We start from the raw sequence: 24,003 nt of genomic DNA on the forward strand, positions 1-24,003 counted from the left end.
ACTTTTGTATGAAACTATTTTTCGTAAATCTTACACTCGTAAATAAATAAAAATGACCTTCAAATAACCTTGAGGGTCACCCCAGACCCCACGTATAATAGGTCATCTAAACGTAGAATTTCCCGTTCTTTCCAAATCTAGGGTCAAAAATAGGGGGTCCCGTTTAAGAAAACAAAGTTGACCTTGAAATGACCTTGAACCTTACATCCAAGGACACAGGCAAGGTCATGAGGGTATGTCCCCCTCCAAGTTGGACAACTTTTGTTTGAAACATTTTTCGCTATCCCCACTAGTTTCCGAGAAAACGTACTGGCTCACTTAAAATGGTCCACCCTGTATATTGCAACGGTAGTCAATTCGATTTAATCGATACGTTCGCGATTCGGTAGCAGTCACGATGCTAGAGCGGACGATTAAAGAGAGAAGGGGCGCGCGAGAATTTAAAGTTCAGTATAGCCTCAGCTGTTCGTTGAAATACCACTAAAGTTTTCCCCGTATTTTCCGTGCGTTTTCATTGTCGTTCACCGACTGAAAGTTTTTGATTTTTGGTACGAATGTGGGTATTGAAAGTGAGCGAGCAGCAACAACTACTTTGGCACTAGCTGACAAAAGTAGCTTACAACGGCAGCAAGGAAGCAGTAACCGATCTCTGTAATCGAGGCAGCGCAGCAAGTTCTCCAGGGTTCAACCGTAATTTTGCTGAAAAACGGTTACGACTGATCACCGGAACCGCACCGTAAGGTAGGTGCACCAAATTAATTTTCGTGCGACGCTAATAATTCCGCGCCTTTATTTGTAATCGACCGTTACTCTTTTCGAATTTGCGCCGAGCATTAGATTTCATGGCAGAATTTCGAATTCTCTCTCTTTCCTCGTATAATTGTAAATCATATACGCGTGCACAATTCTTTTGACCCAACGAAGACTGTAGTTTTTTTGTTATAAAAATTTTGATTTTATTCGCCGCATTACGTTACATTAGTACCTTTAGTTTAACGGATCTGTCACCGGTTATCTTTTTAAAACGATTTCGTCTAGGGAATATTGGAAAGGAACATTAGTCTCCGTACATCTAAAAGTAAGCAAGTGTCACAACTCAGGTGACTTAAGGTGAGTTCAACTCTGTTGGAAAAGGAGACATTGGAGCGAAAGTATCAAACGTAAAGGCGAATACGCGTATACTCATACGTGATTAACGGAGCAGCGGTTAGCTCTGCGTCGTGGGAGATTGTTCTTAATTGAACCCAATTTGCATCAGTTAATCCACCCCGTCACAATATACATATATATATATATATATAACATCGGAAGTAAATGCCAGGATCAAACGAACTTATAGAAATGGAATTTAGGTAAATATGTTTTTACTATCCCTTAATGATATGTTGTATCTGAATTACCATATATACAATTTTATGATGACTTCTGTAAGCATGGTATATTAATTCAAATATTTTTTTACTATTACATGTGAATAAGTTTGCAACAATATTACTTTTGGATAATAAATATGCAAGTACGTAATCCCTGATACATACATGAGTGTAGGTATGTATCGACTAATACTAAGTACCCTCAGGGAAGGCCTGCTTATTAGTTGACACTAGAAAGCAGGCATAAAATCTTATCAACGCACCTCATTATATTAACCATCGTCACCATCCTCAGTAAATGATAACGTAGTATTTTGTATGAGTACTTACCTGAAAAACATACTATAAAATTGATTCTCCTGACATCTTCATATGTACCTGTGAATTTTTTTCTTGAAAGTTCAAAAAACATCATATATTTCCAAATCTGTATGTTCACGAGTTTTCAATCTTTTTTCACGTCCGAACTCTAATTGTTTCGTTCTTTTGTCTACCTTCACAAAAAAATCTAAATTGTCAAAAATTTTCCGTAACTAGATGCATTCTGAAGAAAAATGCTCAAAACTTCAAATATTGCAACTTTGACCTTGACCTTTGTGCGTGGCAGCCTCTAATGCCCAAGAAGATTAGTAGTCGGAGCACTCATGCCTTCCTTTTTCTGCATAAATATTTTCCTAAATACAGTCACTGGCAACAATTTAAATTATTTAGCGTTTCCGGAGATAGTATGACATATTATCAGCTCGATTAACACTGAATTGGATGCCTCGAACTGTAGCTTCAAATAAGCTTATGGAGAGATCGTAAAACAAAGTTGCCTACCTCTAAATTTATGTCATATAGAAAAATGACGTAAACTAAAAGTATAAATATTACAGCACAAAAGCCAATTGCATGAAGCGTTACATTCAACCCACACGGCTCCGTATTTAGACTCCTAATTATATTTTTGAGGTATCACTGCTTTAGCCAGAGTAACTCATGTGAGTCGTTTCATTAATTTACACATCTCGAGTATTAGCTACTAACTACTGGTTATGGCATCAATAACCAGCGCAATATCTCTCTTCTTTTCTTTCTCTCTCTCTCTCTGTCTCTTTCTTTCTACGTTATAACAAAGGCCCAACTTTGCCACTAATTTTATTAAAGGGGAATGAGAGAGGCACGGTTGCTCTCAGCAATCGAAAGGAAAAGGAGAGGATAGAAGGACAGATGATTGCTCACACCGTTACATGAGCAACTTATCTATATTACACTTAAGAAAAAACAAACGCCTTATAATTCTAAATTATAACCAAAAATATCGTACCTTATACAAATCGACCGTGGTCTATCCATGGTCAATGATTTGCGCTTTCTCTCATCCCCTCTTGACCACATTTCTAGGCGGCATGCGGCAAGGCTTTTGTCTTTCTTTTCAGTTCGAGCCTATTAAACCGCTTCTTTCTAATCATCGGCGACTGAAACAAAAAGCTAATAGTTAGACGCATTCTTATTATGAGTCTGGACCCTCACCGCTGGGCAGGATGTCTTGTCGAGTAGAGAGCGAAGAATGTGAGAGGCAAGCTTACTGCTTGCTCTCGTCATAACGCTTTTGTAGAAACAATAAATATATTCTGTATCTGATATTCGTTAGTCATTTAATTCCTATCTCCACGATTATCTCCATTTCGGAGTGAATTAGGTATTGAGTACTCTCAACTTGTAACAATAAGAATAATGCTCAGATGCTATTTGTTTTCATTCTAATATTATCAAATAATTCCATATTTATTCTGTAATCATCTTATCATTTACTACATAATATTTCCATTTATTCTTCATAAACTTATATTTAAACTGATCTTTCACAGTTACTTTCTGATCCGCTGATACTTTTTCTTGATGAACCTACAACAGGACAGGACGCTAGTACAGCTAATATATTAATCGATCAATTACATTCGTTTGCTAAACAAGATCGAACAGTATTATGTACAATACATCAACCAAATTCTACAGTTTTTAGTTCCTTCAAAAAAATTATTATTGTTGCTGACGGTAAGATAGCCTTTGCCGGAACAAGAGATGATGCAACAGCTTTTTTTTCAAGGTAAAAAAAATATTATGAACATTATACATGCATACATATATATTTACACATACATGTACACTTACAATAAAATAAATTTCCGCCAGCTGCGGTATCGGATAGATATTGAAATTTATAGCTGTTATACTATATATTACCTTATTAAGTATTTCCTATATGACGCTGGAGAGGTGACGAGAAAATATTAGTAGAGATTTCCTCGGCCCCGTCCAACTATCGACATTACGATGTTCATATCACCTTTTATTTATATTATTGTTCGTACTCTCGTGGTCTGTCGTGTTAATGAATAAGAATTTGTTTCAATTTTCAAAAATACTTATAAATATTAACTTTGAAATAAAATTATAAATGAATATCTATGATTATATGAATTGGATATTTAAGGAAAGATAGGCTATACCCTAGTTTCTTATTGTGCGAAGTGTTTCATAAGCAGACCTTATGTCTTTCTTATAAAGGAATGTAATTCAAGTTTCTCATAGCGCGAAGTGTTCTGTGAGTCGAGCGTAAATTACAATAGAAAAGAAAGGATTTGCTCAGTTAATCACTTGAGAGAAAGAATTTAGGTATTAGTCAAGTTTATTCGATCTCGAGCGCTCACTTTTCAAGACTACGTGTGAATCCTAGCCTGTGCAAAAATCAGCGTATTTATATACAGATATTCCCGCCTTTTTTCGCAGGACAGCTGTAGCATCGCTATATTTTTTATGCAATTACTGCAGATTCGTTTGTTAATTGCGCCTGCGCGCGCTATATTTGAATGTTGTGTGAGTGTGCGCAAGGGGTGCTAGGACTTGCAATACCTAGCGCGGTGGCAGCACCGAATGGCGCTGCCTCACCGCTATCACCGGGCACGTTGCTCTCTTCCGGCCGAGCCGGCAGTAGTCGACTACTTCGTCTCGCGTGCGGAGCTCCCACGCGAATAGCCGCCTTCTGCGAACGGCGTGCATATTTGCACTATTCGAATTCTGTAATTGGGTCGTCCTCTGTGCACGGCGTGCATACTTGCACTAATCAAAACTGCGACGTAGCTGATTGTTGAGTACATACAAAAGTGAGTGAGTGCTGATGTGAGCGTGCATGTGCGTTTTAACATGCGCCATAATTGTCAACGCGGCGTCATTCGCGTCTTTGTCTTATCACCTTTCCATCTACTTGTTTATTTCTTCAAGTTCTTTGCTTGTACCTCTCTATCTACTTGTTTATTTTATCGAATTTCTAACTTGTACAATTTCTTAAATAAATGGGTTTTTTATGCCGTTGATCGGCTTTTTTCCTAAAATACGGAAGTGAATTTATTACGAGCATGATTCCCACGACCAGTCACGGCGAAAAGCAGCAATCTAGGAACCGGCGTTTGGGACTACAAGGACACAACGCATTCTAATAAGAAAATTTCTCAAGATAAATTAGCAAAATCAAAAATTCAAACAAGGCGCTTTGGTGTCACCCCCAAAGTAGCCACGACAAATCAGCTCTCTTTGAGTTGTTTACGCAATTGTGTGGAATCATTCTTTCTAATTTACAAGAGAATAAACAATAATAACGAAATTCTAAAACATGTAAATTTTACAGAAGTAGATGTAGAACATTTGAGTATAATTTACAATTATCGCAAGAAGTATCGTTAAAAGTTATTAACTAATAAAGTTAATTAATGTATTAGCGCACTATTTACAATAAAACAATGATAAAATTGTACATAGATTAATAGTTTATCATTAGTAGAAGTAATCGTAAAAAGAATTACTTAAATTAGCTAATAACATTTGAATTTTAATCAATTTTCGTATTTGTAACAGTTTTTTGTAAAATCTTATAATGCAAATATTAAATTGGTTAATTAAGATTAATAAATTTCAAAGTTGTCGTTATTATGTACAAAATTAACGCTTTCGATCTATATACAATTATATGTTTAAATAAATTATTAATTGTTTATTTCTTGATTTCCTCTCTCTCCTCCTTCTTACCCTTTTTATCTTTTTCATTTGTTTCCCGTTTCTTTAGTTCTCTCCATGCTTCTTTTTTTATTGAGCCATCTTTTTCTTCTCTTATTTAGTTTTCATACCTCATTGCTCTTTCTAATTCTGTTTCTTTCATTTCTTATCTTTCTATTTCTCATCGTATTAAGTGACTTGGCGTGTTTCTATCTAATCCCAATACCCACTTTATGTATTTTAGTTGTAATCTCTCTATTTGTTCATATCTCTTCCATCCCCAGATTTCTGCTCCACACATAATCACGATTTTCGTCAGTGCGTCGAACTGGTTCATCCTTTACTCCCAATTTTCTCTAAATAGCTTTTCTGCTAGTCCCTATAGTCTTCCGAGTCTCATATTTATTTTCCTTTCTACTTTCTTTATCTGCTTTTTATTTCCGTTATTTGTGCTTATCACAAATCCCAAATAGTTGTACACTTTCACCATCTCTATCTTCTTACCTTCCCATTCGAATTCTTCTTCCTTCCCCCTTCCTCCTCCTCTCCTGCATTTCATCATCTTTGATTTTCCTATATTTAACTCTAATCCCCTTTCTTCCAGGTATCTTTTTAATTTTTTCAGCATTTCTTTCATTCCACTTTCACTCTTTGTCATCATCACTATTCTATATCATCTGCATATCCTAATGTCCATATTTTCTTCCTTCCTATCACTACCCCTCCTTCCTGCACCTGCTTGATCTTCACTTCCAGGTCAGTGAAGGCAAGATTAAATAGCGTGGTGCTCAAAGGGCACTCTTGTCTTACGCCTTTGTAAGTCTCAAACTCCTCAATTATTTCTCCTCCAACTTTTACCTTACTTCCTGTTTTCTTATATATTTCTTCTATTCTTTTCTTGATTTTCCCATTTATCCCTTTCTCTTTCATGATTTCCCATATTTTCTTCCTCTTTATTTTGTAAAAAGCGGCCTTCATGTTGGCAAAAAATACGTACAGTTTTCCTCTCTATTGCGTCTATCCATCTCTGATACTCTCTTATTCCTTATTTGCTGCAGTCGTTATCATTCTTTCTTCCTCTTCTTTTCTTTCTTCTACTATTTTGTCTCCCAATTCCACTTCTACTGGTAAGTGGTCCGACTTTACCCTCTCCTTTATTTGAACCCTTTTTATCGCCTCATCACCTTCCTCGTTACCTACTATATAGTCTATCGTTGACATTCCTCTCGCTCCTATATATGTTATTTCTCCCTCTTCATCTCCTTCTTTTCTCCCATTCGTTATCACTAAACCCATTTCTCCTAGCCATTTTAACATTTCTTCTCCCTCTGCGTTTAACACTTTGTCCTTGGCCTTTATTTCTTCTAGTTTTTCTTCTGTCTCCCATTCTTTATTTCCTGTTCTTGCGTTGAAGTCTCCTCCTATAATTATTGTTTTTCCTCTGTTCTCTTCTATCTCTTCCTTTATCTCACGTTGCATATACACCGTTGCTATTATGTATTTCCTCTCTCCGATCTTTATTTCTCTTGCTATTACCTCACTTGTCCTTTCTTTCTTCCATTCAACCTTACTCATCCCTTTCCTCTCTCTTACCGCCATTATTTCTCCCCCAATTTCTCTCTCCCTTCTTCCTTCCCTTCTTAAGTCTCTCCACTCTATGTTGTATCCTTTCAGTTGTTTCTTCACACCTATTCTTGCCCCTTGCCTCTTCACCCAAGTTTCCGTTAGCACTATTATATCGAATTCCCTAACATATTTCCAGTCGTCTTTCTACATGCTCCTCATCCCCGCCACGTTCCGGAATAGTATCTTTACTGCCTTTCTTCCCTCTCTCTCCCTTCCCTTCTCTCTCTCTCTTTCATTCCTATTGTTTTCGAAACCCTTCCGCCGTTTTTCCTACCATTTTTCCTTCTTTCTCGCTCCACCACCATTCTTCTTCCTCTGACTTCAACCCGTTATACCACATCTTTACCTCTTAACCTTTACTTTTTATGTCTCTCGCTTTCCTTCCTACTTCCTCTCTTATCTTCCTCTGCTGCCACGTCCAGTCCAGATCTATAAAGATCTTTTCCTGCCCCAGCTTCTTTTTCCTCTTCATAAATCCTTCTTTTTCTTCCCATGAAGCGCATCTAATTTGCCACATCTTTTCTTTTCTTTTCCTTCTTTTCTTTTTCCTCTTTCTCTCCGATCATCCCTCCCCGCTGTCATTCCTATTCTTCTCAGATTCACTATCTCCCCTATCATTTCTAGTTCCTCTCTTAACCAGTCCTCTGCCTCACCCTTCTTTTCCCATCTTAACTCACCCTCTAAGTCTATCACTATTATATTGTTTATCCTACTTTCTGTATCCATTTTTCTCTCATAGCCTCTAATTCTTCCTTATTGCCTTCTGTTCCTCTTTGCTTCTTGTTTCCTCCTTCTATGCTTTCTTTTAGTTTCACGCACTCCTCTTCCAACTGGTCCATCCTCTCTCCCCATTTTTCCTGCAGTTTCTTTTCTCTACGTTCTGCTTTTTCCCTTTCTTCTTTCGTCTTTCTCCTTCTTTCTTCTCTCTCTCTCTCTTGTTCTAACTTCTCCTATTTCTTTCTCCCATCTCTCTTCTCTTCTTTTCTCCTCTGTCTCCATTGTTTCCATTATTTTCATCAATACTTTGAATATTTCTGTCTATTCTCTCCTTTTTTCCGCCTATACCTCTCTTAAATCCCTTATAACTGTTCGTATCTTTTCCATTAAATCTTCTACACCACTACTTTTTCCCGCTTCTCTTATCGTTTTGTCCAATCCTTCTTCCTCCTCCCCTTCCATCGCGCTCCCCTCACTTTCAGTCTTGCATCTTTTGCCTCTCTCATTTCTCCTCTAATATTCTCCGTCAGCCCCTCTCCGCTCTCTCTCCCCCTTACCACCTTTACTCTTTACTTCTTTTCCTTCTCTGGGCCTTTCTTATCCATCCTTCCACCTTTATCTCTTAATTTTTCTGTTGTCACAAATATTTCCATCACTATCCTGTACGCCTTAATTCGTCTCTCTAATTCTACTCGTGATCTCACCTTTATTCCCTGTCTTACCTTTTCTGTCTCCGCCTTTACCTCTTACCGCCCCTCCTCTCTACTTGCCTTTCTCGCTTCCTAATTTTCTCTTTTAACCTCAACTTTTCTTTTTTCTTTATTCCTCTCTTTCTGCTTTTTCCTTCTCTTCTCCAAATCCCTCTCTCTCAACTCTACTTCTCTTCCACCTCCACGCTCTTTTCACCTCTATCTCTCTCCTCAAACATTTTTCCTCTCAAACTTTCTCACCAAAACTCGCACTCACAGTCAAGACATGTCCACTTCCTTCCACGAGTCGAAACACACTCTCATCTTAAATAATATAATTAAAATAATATAATAATATGTCATATTTGGAAAATGTGAATGAAAAATATTAATGTTCGGAAATACCGAAATTCTAAATAATTGAAATATTTTATCAGCGACATCAATTTAGACTAGAAAAAGCGTAAAAGTGCTGTAAAAATATTTGTTTACAGCACTTTTTAGTAATCATAAAAGTTAAAGAAATTTTTGGCTCTCATCGAAAAATTTTTAATTTCTAAAGATTCAAATCCATCCTAAAATTCATTCTTTTACTTATTTGTCTACGTTTATTAGAAAATTAAAGAATTTTTCATTCCTTTCATTTCCTACACTGCTTTTACATAAAAATTAAAAATTCATTTAAAGTAAAAGAAAGTAATTTTTCCGACAGCAATAAAAAGACGAACGAAAAATATTATTATGTACAATAAATGAAAATTGAAAGAATTAGGGCTTCAGAATTAAATAAAATAATTATGAACTCAGTAAAGAAATTTGTAAATAAGATACTGCTCATTGGTGACTTTATAAAGAATTTCTTTGAAAATATTGTATACATTTATTTAATTGAAAAATTGGCTTTACTATTCGTCAGGAGGCTATCCGCTGCCTTATTGTACTCGTACTTATTGGTATGAACAAAATTATGTACTCGTTTAAACACAGTTCTATAAATTTGTATTCGCTCGCCTTTACTAACACTTATTAAATTTTTTTGATTTATTGTTCGAGTATATTAGTTTCAAATGCACTTATACATGTCACTCAATAAGTGATAGCCTACACTTCTCTTATCTGGAAATGAAAGTTTTTTAGACTTTTTTTAAAATTATATTACTACTATAAATAATTATTATTTTAAAACAATATATAATTTATGCATTTTTTTATCTATTTCAGTTTGGGATATGTTTGTCCTCATCAATTTAATCCAGCTGACTATTTTATGAGTGTTCTTGCAGTTTCTTCTTCAATCGACTTCCATAACTCAAAAAAAAGTTTGGATAGAATTTGTAACGCCTACTTATCTAGTAGTTCTAGTAAAGAAATAGATTTGATATTGCAACTAGAAGTGCATATGGCTGAACTTATAGAGGTGAGTACTGATACGAAAGAAAATTTAAAAATTGATCTGGTGTTGGTCATAATATTTGTATTATCACATGGTGAATATTATTATACTATCACGAGGTGATATTTTTAAGAAACCGCAATATTGATTTTAAATGAAATTATGATCATTAGTTATTTGTAAATACGAATATGCAATCAAATTTTTTAATTTTTATACTATTGTGACGTCTGGTTCACTTTCTCAGGAACATCTGAGGCAGACAATTTCTCAGGTGCTTTTTTTGGTTTAAGTCCATACGCTTAAGCCAAGATGAGCAATTGGAGAATTAGAGCTTCTACTGCGCGATTCGCGTTATAAAAAAAGTTTCTTACTACAAGTCTCCCATCGAATACCATGATCCAATGGAATTGGGACTTGTATGCGAGTATTCCAAACCTTACTGGAATAGTCACAAAAATTTATTTAAGTAACTTTTAAGCGGCGCAGTTGTCTTATTGAGAAATATCCCAGATCTTGCTGGAATATTTTTTCGAAAACTAAAATTTTTCGCATTTCGAATTGCTAAGCTAGAAGTTATAGGAAGAGGAAATAAGATAACAAAGAAAAATTTGGTTTTAACTTACTTTTTTATTCAATGTGGTTTTCTGGTATATGGAGAGTTGGTTTGTCACTTCTTGGACCTAACTCGAGTTGGAACTAGGACTGGAACTAGATTGAGCTTTTTTCGTTGTGCACGCCTTTTTAATTCCTGGGGGTGATTGGGAAGAAAATCCCTCTCTCAACCCCTCAAAATTTGTGAAGAGTGGAAATGGCAGCAGTTTTTAATTGGCTGACTGAGATCTTTCTACTTCTTCCTCTCGGCTTTCGAGCCCTAATTGGTTCGGGGACGTGGTGGAAATCGGGGGCTTGCGTTCAAGACTATGCGCCCTATCTCGTTAGATGGCTCTCTAAGTACCATTTTCGTTACAATTTTATCTTATAATTAATAGTTTATTAATATATAAATTTTTATAGGTTGTTCTTAATAATAGCGTGGCTTACATAATATCTAAATATATGTCATGCGAATATCTTAAATTCTACGTGTTTCTAATTTGCATCTTAAGTTACAATTACAATTAATTTGTACTTAATTTCTACACAATTAGTTTTTAAGCTTGAACATAAAAGAAAAATCGTTAAAAAGTTATATTTGTTATTTTATTTATTGAAATCGATTTTGTTTATTACAAACACAATTTTAATTTGTGTCGCATAATGCTAATATACTTCTGTTCATTAATGTAATTAAATCTTGAATATTTATTAAAATTTTTAATTTATTTAGGAAAAATAGTTTCAAAACTTTCAGATATTTTCATTAATTGTGCTGAAATTATGTGTCTGATCAAAAAACATGCGGGAGGTTTTAGGGAGCTGCCCATCTTTCCTATCATTCTGTTATTTTCTTAATCCATTTATTTAAAAATTATTGTCGAATTTTTTTTCCTATGATAAATTTTTAGCTTCTAAAAGTGGAAACTCTTGGGAGAAATCGTGTAACAGGATGTAGGTAAAATTCCGCAGCCTCCTTGTTCTATATCTAAACCTACTCAAAACAAACTTTACGACTTTTCGGAATGAAATTAGAACGTATGCGACAAAAGAAGCATCTGTTTTGACTTTGAAATCTTCATCTTACTTTATTTCAACTCCGAATGCTCTACTTATACTTGTGACGGTATACGTCAAATTAGCGCTGATAACCTAACTTAATCGCTGCCTGGGAGGGCAGCACCTACCGGGGGGACGAAATACGTAACGAAGGAATTCGGCGCGCGAGCAGACGGAACGCGCGCGATTGAAACCGAACCAGTGAAGCACTGGCCATCATCACGTTCGCTCACCTTTGTTTCGCTAACGCCGATTTACGTGCCGCCGATACCGGAAGCCTACAAAAATACGTGCCAGTGATCCAGAGAAGTGACCGCTGCCGCCAAGGTGTCATACAACTACTAGTTCGAGACCAGGTCGTGAGAGTGTGTGTGAGGTTTCGCCATTGAGGGCGAAACCATCGTGTGCGCGAACTCGCGATCCGCGACATAAACAATAGAACAGTTCTCTCGCTGTGCGACTCGTCTGTGTCACCTTCGTACGCCTGCGATATTAAGGTAAGCTGGCCAGCTTAATCTCGCGATCGCGGTTGCATATTTAATAATTAATTTCCGACATTCGAAGCGTGCATGTAGCGGCTCCAATAACAAAGAGCAGCGAGCGTCCCGACAATACGTGTTGTCAATGAGCGAGCGTCGATGTAAACAAACGCGCGGGCCGACCTTATGTAGTATTTGAGTAATAATAAAAGGTTCTGTTCGTGTTACTAACAAGTGTTTTTCGACTCGCTTACTTCTTTTGCTTCCACTCACTTTCTTATAGGTTATTTAAAATTACTGGTCGACTGACGCCTGTCTCCGCATGCTCTCCGGACTACATTTTGAGCATAGATTATTACGTTCGCCCTTTCAACAAAGCCGCGCGAATAAAAATATAATTAAACGGTGTTACCCCGTTACAACTAACTTCCAAATTAAAACCTAAGTTACATGTTAGACGCATACAAAAAAACATTTTCACTAAATTAAACGGTCCCACGTTACACTTTGAATATATTCACCTTATATTAATATTAAGTTCTATTTCAAAGTTCTGAACAATTATCATTATCTATTTAAAAATAGTAGTATATATGTAAAGCCATCTATTGCGAAAAGTTCTAAAACTATAGATGTTCTCTGACTCGCCATCAAGTGTTGAGGTCAATTAGGTCTATTTCACCCATTTAAGTGAAAAATGCGCCAACGAGTTGAGAGTTAGCTCTTACGCAGGACATCAAAGATCTAAGGATAGAGAGACTCCTTTTGCAAAACTTTCAAGAATATAGTTTTTAGCTTAAGCTGTCAGTCGATTTTATACAGCCATCTTCTATAGCTAAGAAGTAGATTGTCTTGTGCGAATGAATTGTTTTTACGTAGCTCATTCAATAATACAGAAGTAAGAGACATTCAAAATTGTTCAAAGTTTGAGGATGTGGTCTATCGCATCGGTATGTGCGACGAATCCTTTCAATGCCATTAATATATTATAGCATTAGAATATGGTAATAATTACGAAGTAAAGGTAGAATGAAAAGATTACCGACAGAAATCCTCGTACATGAGAAGTAAATACATCTACTATTAAAACAAAAAAGTACTATGCGCATCGTAGTAATGGAAAATACGTTTCTCCACGCGGAGATAATCGGCGACCAATCGCCCTCCGTTACGATGATAATATAAATCTCTAAAAATTTATATAGATGTTTTGAATTCTTCATAAGCTAAACTATTTTAACCTTAGTATTTCGACTCTTAGTACTGTTGACTATTATAAAAGGTGCTACGTGCATGTCCTCCTTTTTGTCGAATTTTTCTTTATTTTACATTTTCTTTTAGATATTTTCTTTTATCATTTTGATGATATGCTTTGCAAGCTGTTCTTTGAACGTAAAAACTATCGATCTATTTCTAAATTGTCTTTATTTCAAAGACCAAAAGCTTTTCAATAACTCCACAAATAATTCTATACCTCATAAATCACTAACTCTAAAATCTTATAACTCGATATAACTTTCGATACTATAACTATACGTTTTTTTTATTTTGAACATGCTCGTATAAAAGGTGTACCTTCACAATTTATTGTTTCTCCTGTGACTAAATTCTCTGCTTTGATGGTTTGAAGTGACCCAGATCGTATAGAACAATTTTACTCTTGTATATATGAAATTTAATGATTTACTATAAAAATAATGTTGAATTATTTTCAAATTTCACTTTGAGTTCACGAAATTATGATCTATATAAACAGTTTCGTTAACTCTTAAAGTCTATCTATTTAGATGGTCTAGTATAGCTTGTCGAATTGAGATTTACATGATTATTTTATTTTAAATAGTTCTGCACAGATAACATTTGAATTCATTTCATTTTTTATTTATTCCTGCATTTTCATTTTGTATATATTTCAATAAGTTTTCGATGGCTAATATATATATATATACATTATAACGGTTTATCTTATGCTACGTTATAATAAAGTTCGGACTCTAAGATATAATTGCAAATCGCGTGTCCGAGAGCAAACAAAAAGTTGATACAAAGTATTAGATGCATAATATGACCGAAATAACGGTTGTCGGTGTACAGGGTGGGCCATTTTAAATGACCCAGTCGATTTTCTTGGAAACTATGGGGGTTAGCGAAAAATAGTTCATATGAAAGTTGCCTAACTTTGAGGGGGACATATCCCTGTGACCTTGCCTTTGACCTCTAAGGTCATGTTCAAGGTCATTTGAAGGTCAACTTTGTTTTTTTAAATAGGAACCCCTATCTTTGACCCCGGAATCGAAATGAGCGGAAAATTCTACGTTCAGATGTTGTAATATGAGTGGGGTCAGGGTTCGAAATTAGAACAAAGTAAAATTGTAATGTTTATTTTATTGTACCGGAGGATTAAAAGGTCAAATACAACTTATGTCTGCTATTTACGAAGTCATTTAGTAGTCATTTATCATATTCTAAATATCATTCATTTAACCTCGAAGCAAATGTTCGAAGTTACCTCTATTTGCTTGGAGGCATAAATCGAACCGCCTCTGCAAATGGCGCACAGTGCCAAGCAATGTTTCTCTTGGTATTGCAGCGCATGCTCGGCGAATGCGATCCTGCATGTCTTCTCTAGTTGTCGGCTGCTGTTCAAAAACAACATTTTTCAAATAGCCCCATAAATAAAAGTCTGGACATGTGAGGTCAGGTGAACTTGCAGGCCAGTTAACTGGATCTCCTCGTCCGATCCATCTACCATTATAGTTTTCATCCAAAAAAAGCCCGTACAATTCGAGCGAAATATGGTGCTGCACCGTCCTGCTGAAGCCACATTCTTTGTCGCGTGTGTAAATCAACATCTTCCATCATTGCAGGTAACTGATCTCTTATTAGCTGTAAATAACTATTCCCGTTGACGTTTTCTTCAAAAAAATAAGGACCGATCAAATAACCATTGATGATTCCACACCACACCATCAGGCTCCAACGCCTCTGGTGATTCACAGTTCTGTGCCAATGAGGATTTTCATTCGACCAATAGTGGCAATTAAGCCTATTAAGTTCTCCGTCACTTTGGAATTTAGCCTCATCAGAAAAAAGGACATAGTTGAAAAAAATTGGATCATTCTGTATCATCTGTAAGGCCCATTGGCAAAACGCAATTCGCTGTTGGAAATGTGCAGGTTGTAACTCCTAGACCAAAGTAATATGATAAACATGATATTTTAGGACTCTCCCTCTGCTCCTCCCCCCTTACTGAGCTGATGCCCGTGGGATTAGGTTCTATGTTTCACACTTTCGGTTCATTGTGCCCTCTCCCCTACTGAGCTGATGTGCTCTCTGAGCCGATGCCCGTGTGTTCGCATGTTTCCCGTTTATCGTGTGTGTATGTGTGTGTTAAATTTTTTAGACGTAATAAAGTAAATTTTTATCGAACAAAAACGAACGAACAAATAGGGGGATTGAACCCGCGTCCTGTAGATCCGCATGCCGAAGCTCTACCGCTAGAGCCATTGCCACTAGAACACCTGTAACAAAACTCTGTCCTTTGTTACCAATTCTTTGCGGGGTAAGTGAGGCACTTTCGCTCAAGGCAATTGAGGGAAGAGAGCAAGGAGAGGCTGATAAATGAATTATAGAAAGACAGGAATCAAATCTCACTTACAACCTATTATTATTAATAATTATTCACTCTAAACATACGCACGCATAACATGATCTAAATTACCGACGAACAAACGACAAATAGAACAATAAACTACTTAAGACAATCACAAATGAACATTTCGCATTTTATCCTAATACCAAATCGCGTACTTAACCTATTACAAACTTACTTAAAAGCTACGTGAACTAATACCGGGTAAATTGCCCGGCACGTGGGCGCCTGGACAATTCACCGGTCGCAACTTACATCACTATAAATTAAACTTAGCGCGAACCTTCAGATAGCCGGCACGTGAGTGCCAGGCTATCTCTTTCGACGCGCACCGGCCGTCGCATCACCAGAGAGAGAGAGAGAGAGTGTGAAGAGAAAGAAGAAAGGAAGACTTGACCTTTGTTCACCGCTCCTAGCAACGTCGTGGATCCCGGGCGATGTGCTGCCGCAGGAAGTACCGATCGTCGTCGCTGGTCAGATCGTTGCTGGCTGCTGGCTGATATCGCCGACCAGGTATCCGCAGGCAACGTTGACTCTCCTTGCATGGGTGGCTGGCTGCGGTCGCAGACAAAGCCGTTGCCGGTAGGGTTGACCTTCCTTCCGGCTATCCCAAACTGCACTCTCTAGCGGGACTACTGCACTCTAGCAGGACTGGGCTTCGACTCCCTCGCTCTAGTAGGATTCGGCTGCGACTCTCTCACGCACTAATTCTTGCGCTCGTCTTGCAGCCGCTCAGCGACGCTCGCTCCTCTCCCTACCTTGACCTATTAGTTAGGCGGCACGCGACGCGCCGCTTATCGGTCACGCGTTACGCGCCTGCCAATCCCTGCATGGGCCTAATACTCTCTCTCTCTCTCTTTTTCTCTCTCTCTCTCCGCGCTCTTCAACTTTTCTTTGCGCTCAACTGCGCTGGCTCGTCCTTGGCGCTGAAACAAAAAGGCCAAGTGTTAGGCGCATACTTTAATGCGCCTAACGTTGGCCAACACGCCTTGCCGAGTGGGAGAGGGAGAACGCAGACGAGAGACCGGCACACGGCCTGCTCTCGTCACACCCCCTTCCAAGGCCAAAGTTCGCACCCGCGAACGGCCTGACTCCGTTTCTTCCTCTCTCTCTCCCTGTCGACCGGCAGTGGCAACCAACGATAGACGCTAAATTATATAATAATATCTTAGACTTAGCTTAAATCTTAATTAATTCTAAGTTGGTAACAACCAGATCAACTAAGAGCAAAATCTAACAAACCCAATAGTCTAATCCGAGTGATATGCCTAACCTTTCGTCATAGCAAGCCGACTAATCCACTGCGCCAAGATCGCGACTAACTCAGTATCCAATTAAACCAAGAATCTTACCATTCACTGCTGCTCCAACGACTCCAAATACCGGAGCCTGAGCGTTCGAAGCTCCTCCGCCGAAGGAAACGAGGCACTTGCCCCGGATATTCTTTGGCCGGCATCATCAGTCGCCTCGGACCCAATCACCTCGGCGCTCCGATCGCTCGGCTCACCCACGGGGACCGACGCCTGCTCCGTCCGCGGCGCGTCTCCCATCCCCGTAATTTCAGCCGAACCGACTTCAATCCCGGCTCCCTCTGCCGCAAGCGCCTGTGACCTACGCGCGAGCTTAGCGCGAAAATGCTTACCACATCGGTGCCTGGGCTTTTTCGCCTTGGGCTCCCCGACGGAGGATTCAGGGTTGGCTACCTCGGGCATTGACCTAGAAACTTCGAGCTCCGGCTCTACAGTCTTTGCCTGCGTCGCCGGGAGCTCTACTGGTTCGCCCGGGCGAGCCCGAACCCTTGCCTCCTCCACCGATCGTGCGCGCGCCTGATCTGCCATAAAGGCATCGCGGCAACGCGGACAGTCTTGCACGCGGACATCGAGTCGCCCACAGTTTCTACAGACCGGACGAGAGAGAGGCGGGTTCCTGCAGGCCGACCTGGGATGTGACCCCGTTCTGCAATTGAAGCAGCGGAACGAGGGCACGTCCAATTCCTCATCCCAGAGGACCGGAGCCAGGTTTTGCAGGAAGCTACCTCTTACCAACCGAAACCCTGTTTCGTCGACCTAACACGGCGACGCAGAGGACGAGGCCGGACTCGCTACCTGAGGAGTAGGGACAGGTCGTACCGGCCTAAGGATTGGTCGCTCCGGCACAACCGGCTCCACTCTTCGTGGGATCGGCGACACCACCACTTCCATCCTTGTGCCTGCCTCTCCCGTCTTCTCGGTGACTGTGCTCGTACTAACTCCCGAGGCTCTCCCTTTGCCAACAGCCAACGAAACCGGTGGCTCGAGGGCGCCTGTTGCCTCAGCAACGGCTCCCTCCGCCATTTCGGATAGAGTTGGCGTCGAACCTGAAGATGGCCTCTCAAAATAACACGCGGATAGGTTGAAACGCATTGTGCGCTTCCTCCTACCCGAATTCTGGCGAGCCTCAGCCTTCTTCCTTCTCTCGTCCTCCAAATACCCCGCTGGGTAGATTGCGCGGGCCCACCCCTGCGGACGAATTGGTACGCGGGGTCTAGCCTCTGTAACGCGAGCGGTTTGAAAGGGAGATTATGATGGACGTGTGGTTGTGGAGCCACTCGAGGCAGCTCCTGCACCGGCATCCTCGGAGTCGCTCGAGCTTAGCACCACCTCCAGTATACCGTTGGTGGCACCTCGCTTTGTGGGACTCCAGCTTCCCCTTCCAATATAAGCCCTCGCGGTACGGCTCTGATTTGCCGCCCTACCCGCGAGATATCCTCCCGCGGCAGCTCGAGAGCCCAGCGATTTCTCGCCTTGGCTACTCGTGCCCGCCTGCGAGAAGACAATTCCCTCTTTTGCGGCGATAACTCTCGACTTCTCGGATGCTTCGCGTATGCAAAGCGTCTTGAGCCGAAACGCTACGCTGCGACGTACCGCCTCGTCCCAGGTACGCGTGGGCGCAGCCAGACGAATTATCGAACCCGCACGGCGATTTCCCGTTAGCAAACGGACCCCTCGCCGGTCGCTCATGAACGGCGTCGGGGGCGAAGGCAAAGGCGGCGGCAAAAGGAACCCCTTCGCCTGCCCTTCACTGTCCCTGCCAACCGACGCCTGTGCCAACTGTGAAACACAGGAGGCAACCTCGACGTCAAAGGAGGCCGCCTGCCCAAGGCCCGAGAACCGGGCGGCAGACTCCGACGCTCGGTCTACCTCCATAGCCTCAGCATTTCCCGCCGAGTTCACCGATGCGGTCACGTCTCCTGTAGGTGTTTGAGCCTCGGCGACTTGAGCGATGCGGCCCGACTCCTCGGTTTCAGCCATCATCACCCGACGTCGATGAACCTCTTGTACCTTAAAACAGAACAATTCAGTTATTACACCTGTCCTATTTCACACACTATTTATTTACCTTACGCGGTGGTACATATCGCTTAATTTCCGAGACGTGTACCCTAGCTGTACGATGCTTACTGTTCGTCGTTAGCTCGTAGATCTCGGGCGAAATTAATGAAATAATTTCAAACGGTCCGTCAAATTTCGGATCAAGTTTCGCGTTTTTACCATCCGCTGCGCTCGAAAGCGTATGCACTTTGCGCAAAACCAAATCACCTACCTGAAAAAGTACCTGACGCCTACCCTTATCGTAGTGTTTCTTTTGCTTTTCCTGAGCTTCATCAATGTTCCTAGCTACCAAGTAGCGTAATACATTTAAACGTGATAGCCTATCTTCCCACACCTTCGTATCTATCTTAACAATAGGGGCCTTTGTCTCGATCTCGCGCCTTAAACTCTTTACCGGACGCGGATCCCTACCAAAGTTTAGAAACGCCGGCGATACCTTTGTAGACGCCTGAGTCGCCGTATTGATAGCATGACGAAATTCATGCAAATACCTATCCCAGCTCCTGTGATCGGCATCTACAAACATCGCTATCATCGTCTTTAGCATTCGATTTACGCGCTCAACCGGGTCACTTTGCTGATGATACGCAGGACAAAATATATGTTCGATACCATATTCTCGCAACCTGTCTTGAAATACTTTGCTCCTATATGCCTTTGCATTATCACTAACGATATATTCCGGAGTTTCCCACCTAAACAGGATCAACTCCTCAAGCGCGGCAACAAGAGCAGGGCCATCCGCCGATCGCAGTGGTTTCAGCTCGACCCACTTAGTAAATAAGTCTTGAAAAACCACCAGGTATTTAAACCTATTTTTGCTACGGGGCAGCTCTACGACGTCAGTCGCTACTACGGCCCATGGTCTTTCTACCATGCGTTTACCCATTAGACCTTGGGGTGCCTGCTGGACTACCTTGTACTTCTGACATTGAGAGCACTCACTTACGAACGTCCTCACATCATACCATACTTCTGGCCAATAATACTCACGAGCAATTCGATCGTAAGTCTTTTCACGGCCGAAATGTCCAGAGAATGGCTCGCAATGAGCGTCTCCCAACACCCTTTCTCGGTATTCCAGCGGCACCACCATGCGCCAACATTCCTCGCGATTATTTATCGGATCGAGCAGGTGATCGCGCATGAACCGATACAGGACATTATTCTCTACTCTCCAATTCTCGAATTTCTTCGGTCTTTGAAGAACGTCTTTCACGCGTTGTAGATATCAAGCATCCTGTATCTTATCAAATGCGCAAATCTCTAGTTGGTCCTCAAATTCTCGCGAAAGTGCGTCCGGCACATGGTGTAGCGCTCCCTTTCTATGTACTATTTCACAATCTAACTGCTGAAATTCTAGTACCCATCTTTCCAATCTATCCGTAAGTTCGCGTTTATTCAGAATCCTATGAGCGCACTATGATCCGTAACGATGACAAAGTGAGAGCCTTCTATATAAAGCCTAAACTTTTTTACCGCAAAAAGTACTGCCAAAAACTCGATTTAGCTCACCGTGTAATTTCGCTCGTGCGCATTCAGCATCCGACTGGCGTAGCATATGGGATGCTCGCCGTCGTCGAATACCTGGACCAAACACGCGCCAACCGCGAAGGAAGAGCCATCGCAGTGCAATTAAAAGGGGCGCGTAAAATCAGGGCGCGCGAGTACCGGCGCCTCCGTTAATGCGCGCTTTAGCCTCTCAAATGCAACTTGCTGTTCTTCCTTCCATTCCCATGGCTGGTCCTTTCGGATGAGTTTAGTCAACGGGACCTTTATCTCACTCTCGTGTTCGATAAAACGCGCATACCACCCTAACATACCTAGGAATCGGCGTAATTGAGCTACGTTATTCGGCGCAGGGTAATCTACTAACGGTTTCACCTTGTCGTCGTCCGAACGCAGACCCTCACTATCTAACCTGTACCCTAAGTAAGTTACCTCGGTACAGAAGAAATCAGACTTTTCTAAGTTGATTTCTAAGCCAACGCCTACTAAACGCTTCAAAACTTTCTCTAGCCAGATCACGTGGCTGTAAAAATCTGCGCTAACTACTAGCAGATCGTCAAGATACCAGAAAACGTGCGGCTCATACTCTGGACCGAAGAGTGCGTCCATGAGGCGCGTGAAAGTAGCCGGCGCATTTACCAAACCAAACGGCATTCGCTCAAACTACCATAAACCAAGACCTGGGACCGCGAACACCGTATATTGTTTGCTATTCTCTGAAAGCGGAATTTGCCAAAACGCCGCTCGCAGATCTATTTTCGTCAGGTAGACTGCTCCGCGCAACCTATCTAAAATAGCGTCAATGCTAGGCATCGGATACGCGTCTACTTTCGTCACCTTATTTACTGGTCTAAAATCGAGACAGAACCTATAGCCGCCATCCTGTTTACGTACGATTACCGGCGCACTACTCCACTGACTATTCGATGGCCTAATTATTTTCGCCTTCCATAGCCGCATGGTTTCTTCCTGCGTGAATGCTAATATAGGAGGCGACATTCGACGCATCTGCGTCTTTATCGGGCGCGCATCGCCTACATCTATGACGTGCTCGATAACTTTTGTAACCGCCGGAGATTCACCAGGCTCCGGGACAATCCGGCGAACGAGCGTCAAGATTGTCTCTCGTTGAGCCTCCTCGTAGCTGCTTAAACCTGCGCATTCCGCAAAAACAACTATCTCGTTATTATTCTGCTCTGCTAATGGATACCAATCGCCTTGGTCACCTGCCCGCCAAGCGCGATTACCGTAGCTAATATTTATATTCCACGCTATCCAAAAGTCGGCTCCTAAAATTAAGTCGTGCTTAAGCGTAGATACTACCGTCGCAATTAACCAATTCGTCCTACCGCCAATTTCAATACTTAACCTCAAGTCGCCGCACGTTTGCGGCTTCTCGCCTGAGATGCCCTGTACAAAAATCGTAGGCGGCTTTAACCGGTCCTTGAAACGTACCTACTACCGATACCTGAGCACCTGAATCTAGTAGCGCTGTATAGACTTGCCCGCCTATGTCGAACTTAATAAAGAACCTATTCTCTACTACTGTGACTAACGCTGCATCTGATTCATCTGCCGTTTTCTTCGGGATTTCTGAGTTCCACTCAGACCCTCCCCTCACTAAAACGGAAGGTGCATCGGCACCGACGACCGAACGTCCAAACAACAAAACCCTACTATCAACAAGCTCACTGCTATTGCGCGTGACCATGACCTTTGTCGCAGCCCGCTCCGACGGGAGCGCAGCGCCTGAGCTCGTTTCCTTACCAACAGATTCTTTCACAGGTTCACCCTGATTTCCTAAAGCAACGGCCTTTTCCGAAGCCTGCCCAACCGTGGGCGAAATACTCGAACCTGCCTCATTCGTGTTCGTGCGCAACGATGGCAACTCATTTTGCCTCACTGGGCACTTCTCAGGCGAGCTAACTATCGCGCAAAATTTATTAAACCCTATCGGATCATGCATATCCTTATCGGGCAAAGTTTTACGCGTGATAGTGTGTCGACCTATTTGAAGACTTTCTGCGTCCTGCTGTAACGAGTCACGTTTATTTGCCTCTTCGGGTTCATTGCTGATCCTACTAGGGAAACTTACGCCCTCGTCACTCTGCGCCTGAACTTCTTTCAATGTCGAACGACTAAACTCGCCTTTAAACACGTTTCTAAACTCAACGATTTCCTTACTCCCTTTTTCCGGATCCTCATATTCTACAAATACTGCACGCTTGACCTTAGCCTTGACTATCAAATACTCTCCTATTACCTCGTCTAAGAGAGGTGGCGCAGAACTGGCAGTTGCTGTCTTGTTCTCGCCTTCCTCTTTTACCAAATTCACGAAAGGAGGCGCAGAACTGGCAGTTTCTGCCTTGTTATCGCCTTCCTCTTTTGACTCAACTCTATTCCTTTCTTCTACGATGTCTTCGCTCTTTGCGCGAAGCACTTTCTCTACCTCAATGGCCCGCTCAATCCGTCTTAGGCAGGAGTCGTCGAGCGGTCGACGGCTCCCGCGCTGAGGTTTCCCTGTTTCACTTGATTACAAGTAGGGCAATCTCTATAAACGTAGCCAATTGTGCCACAAACCTGACAATATAATGTCGGCTCTGAAGTTCGCGTTGGACAGTTATTAGCGTAATGCCCAGGTTGTCGGCATTTATAACAAACTACCCGCGGATTCACCTGAGCTATCGGGCATTGCGCCCTCCTATGTCCCACCGCGTTACAATTGAAGCAAGCCCCCGTGAATGGCCTATTTAAGTTGCTACCTTCCTGATTGCGCTGCTGCGGGACCAGACTAGGAGCTACACCTGCAGCCGGGGCCAACGATGCCTGCGCGCTCTGACGAGCAGGCACGGCTTCGTCCGCAGGCTGGTTTCTTGCCTGTGGCTGTTGCCTATCGGCAATAGCCACGGCAATTTCACCATTCTGCTTCTTGCCCTTTTTACCTAGTTTTTTGTTCTGCTGCTGCGCTTTCTTTTTAGGAGATTCGACTATTAAGACCTCGTCAATCGCGTCGTTTAAACCGTCAATAGTTTCGACCGATTTTTGCTTACCGGGTGACTTCTTCGTCTCTGTGTACGCGGATTCCGGAATTAGCGTTACGTCAGCCGTGGGCGGTTTTTGCCACCTTTTCCAACCGGCCATGCGATCTTCGAGCGCCATACCCGCTTCTTTAAAACTATTTAGATCCGAGAAGGTCTTAGTTTCAAGATATCGCTTATATCTTGGATGTAGACCCTCTATAATCATAGCTAACTGGCGTCTCACCGAAACGGGCGGATCAAAACGGCGTATAATCGTCTGAAAAGCCGCGACATAGTCCGTAATGTTCTCGTTCTCGCCCTGTGTTCTTTGACGCAATTCACCGTAAAGTTGTTCTCTGTTCAATCGTCGACAGAATTCACTAGAAAAACTCTTTTTAAAGTCTTTCAGCGTCCTCCACATACCGCGATTAACCTCGTACCACGGACGCGCCTTATCGCGGAATGCAGTGCCTATTGCTATCA

This window comes from Phymastichus coffea, unplaced genomic scaffold (assembly GCF_024137745.1).
Source record: "Phymastichus coffea isolate CEN01 unplaced genomic scaffold, Cenicafe_Pcof_1.1 PCOF00022, whole genome shotgun sequence".
Taxonomy (NCBI): domain Eukaryota; kingdom Metazoa; phylum Arthropoda; class Insecta; order Hymenoptera; family Eulophidae; genus Phymastichus; species Phymastichus coffea.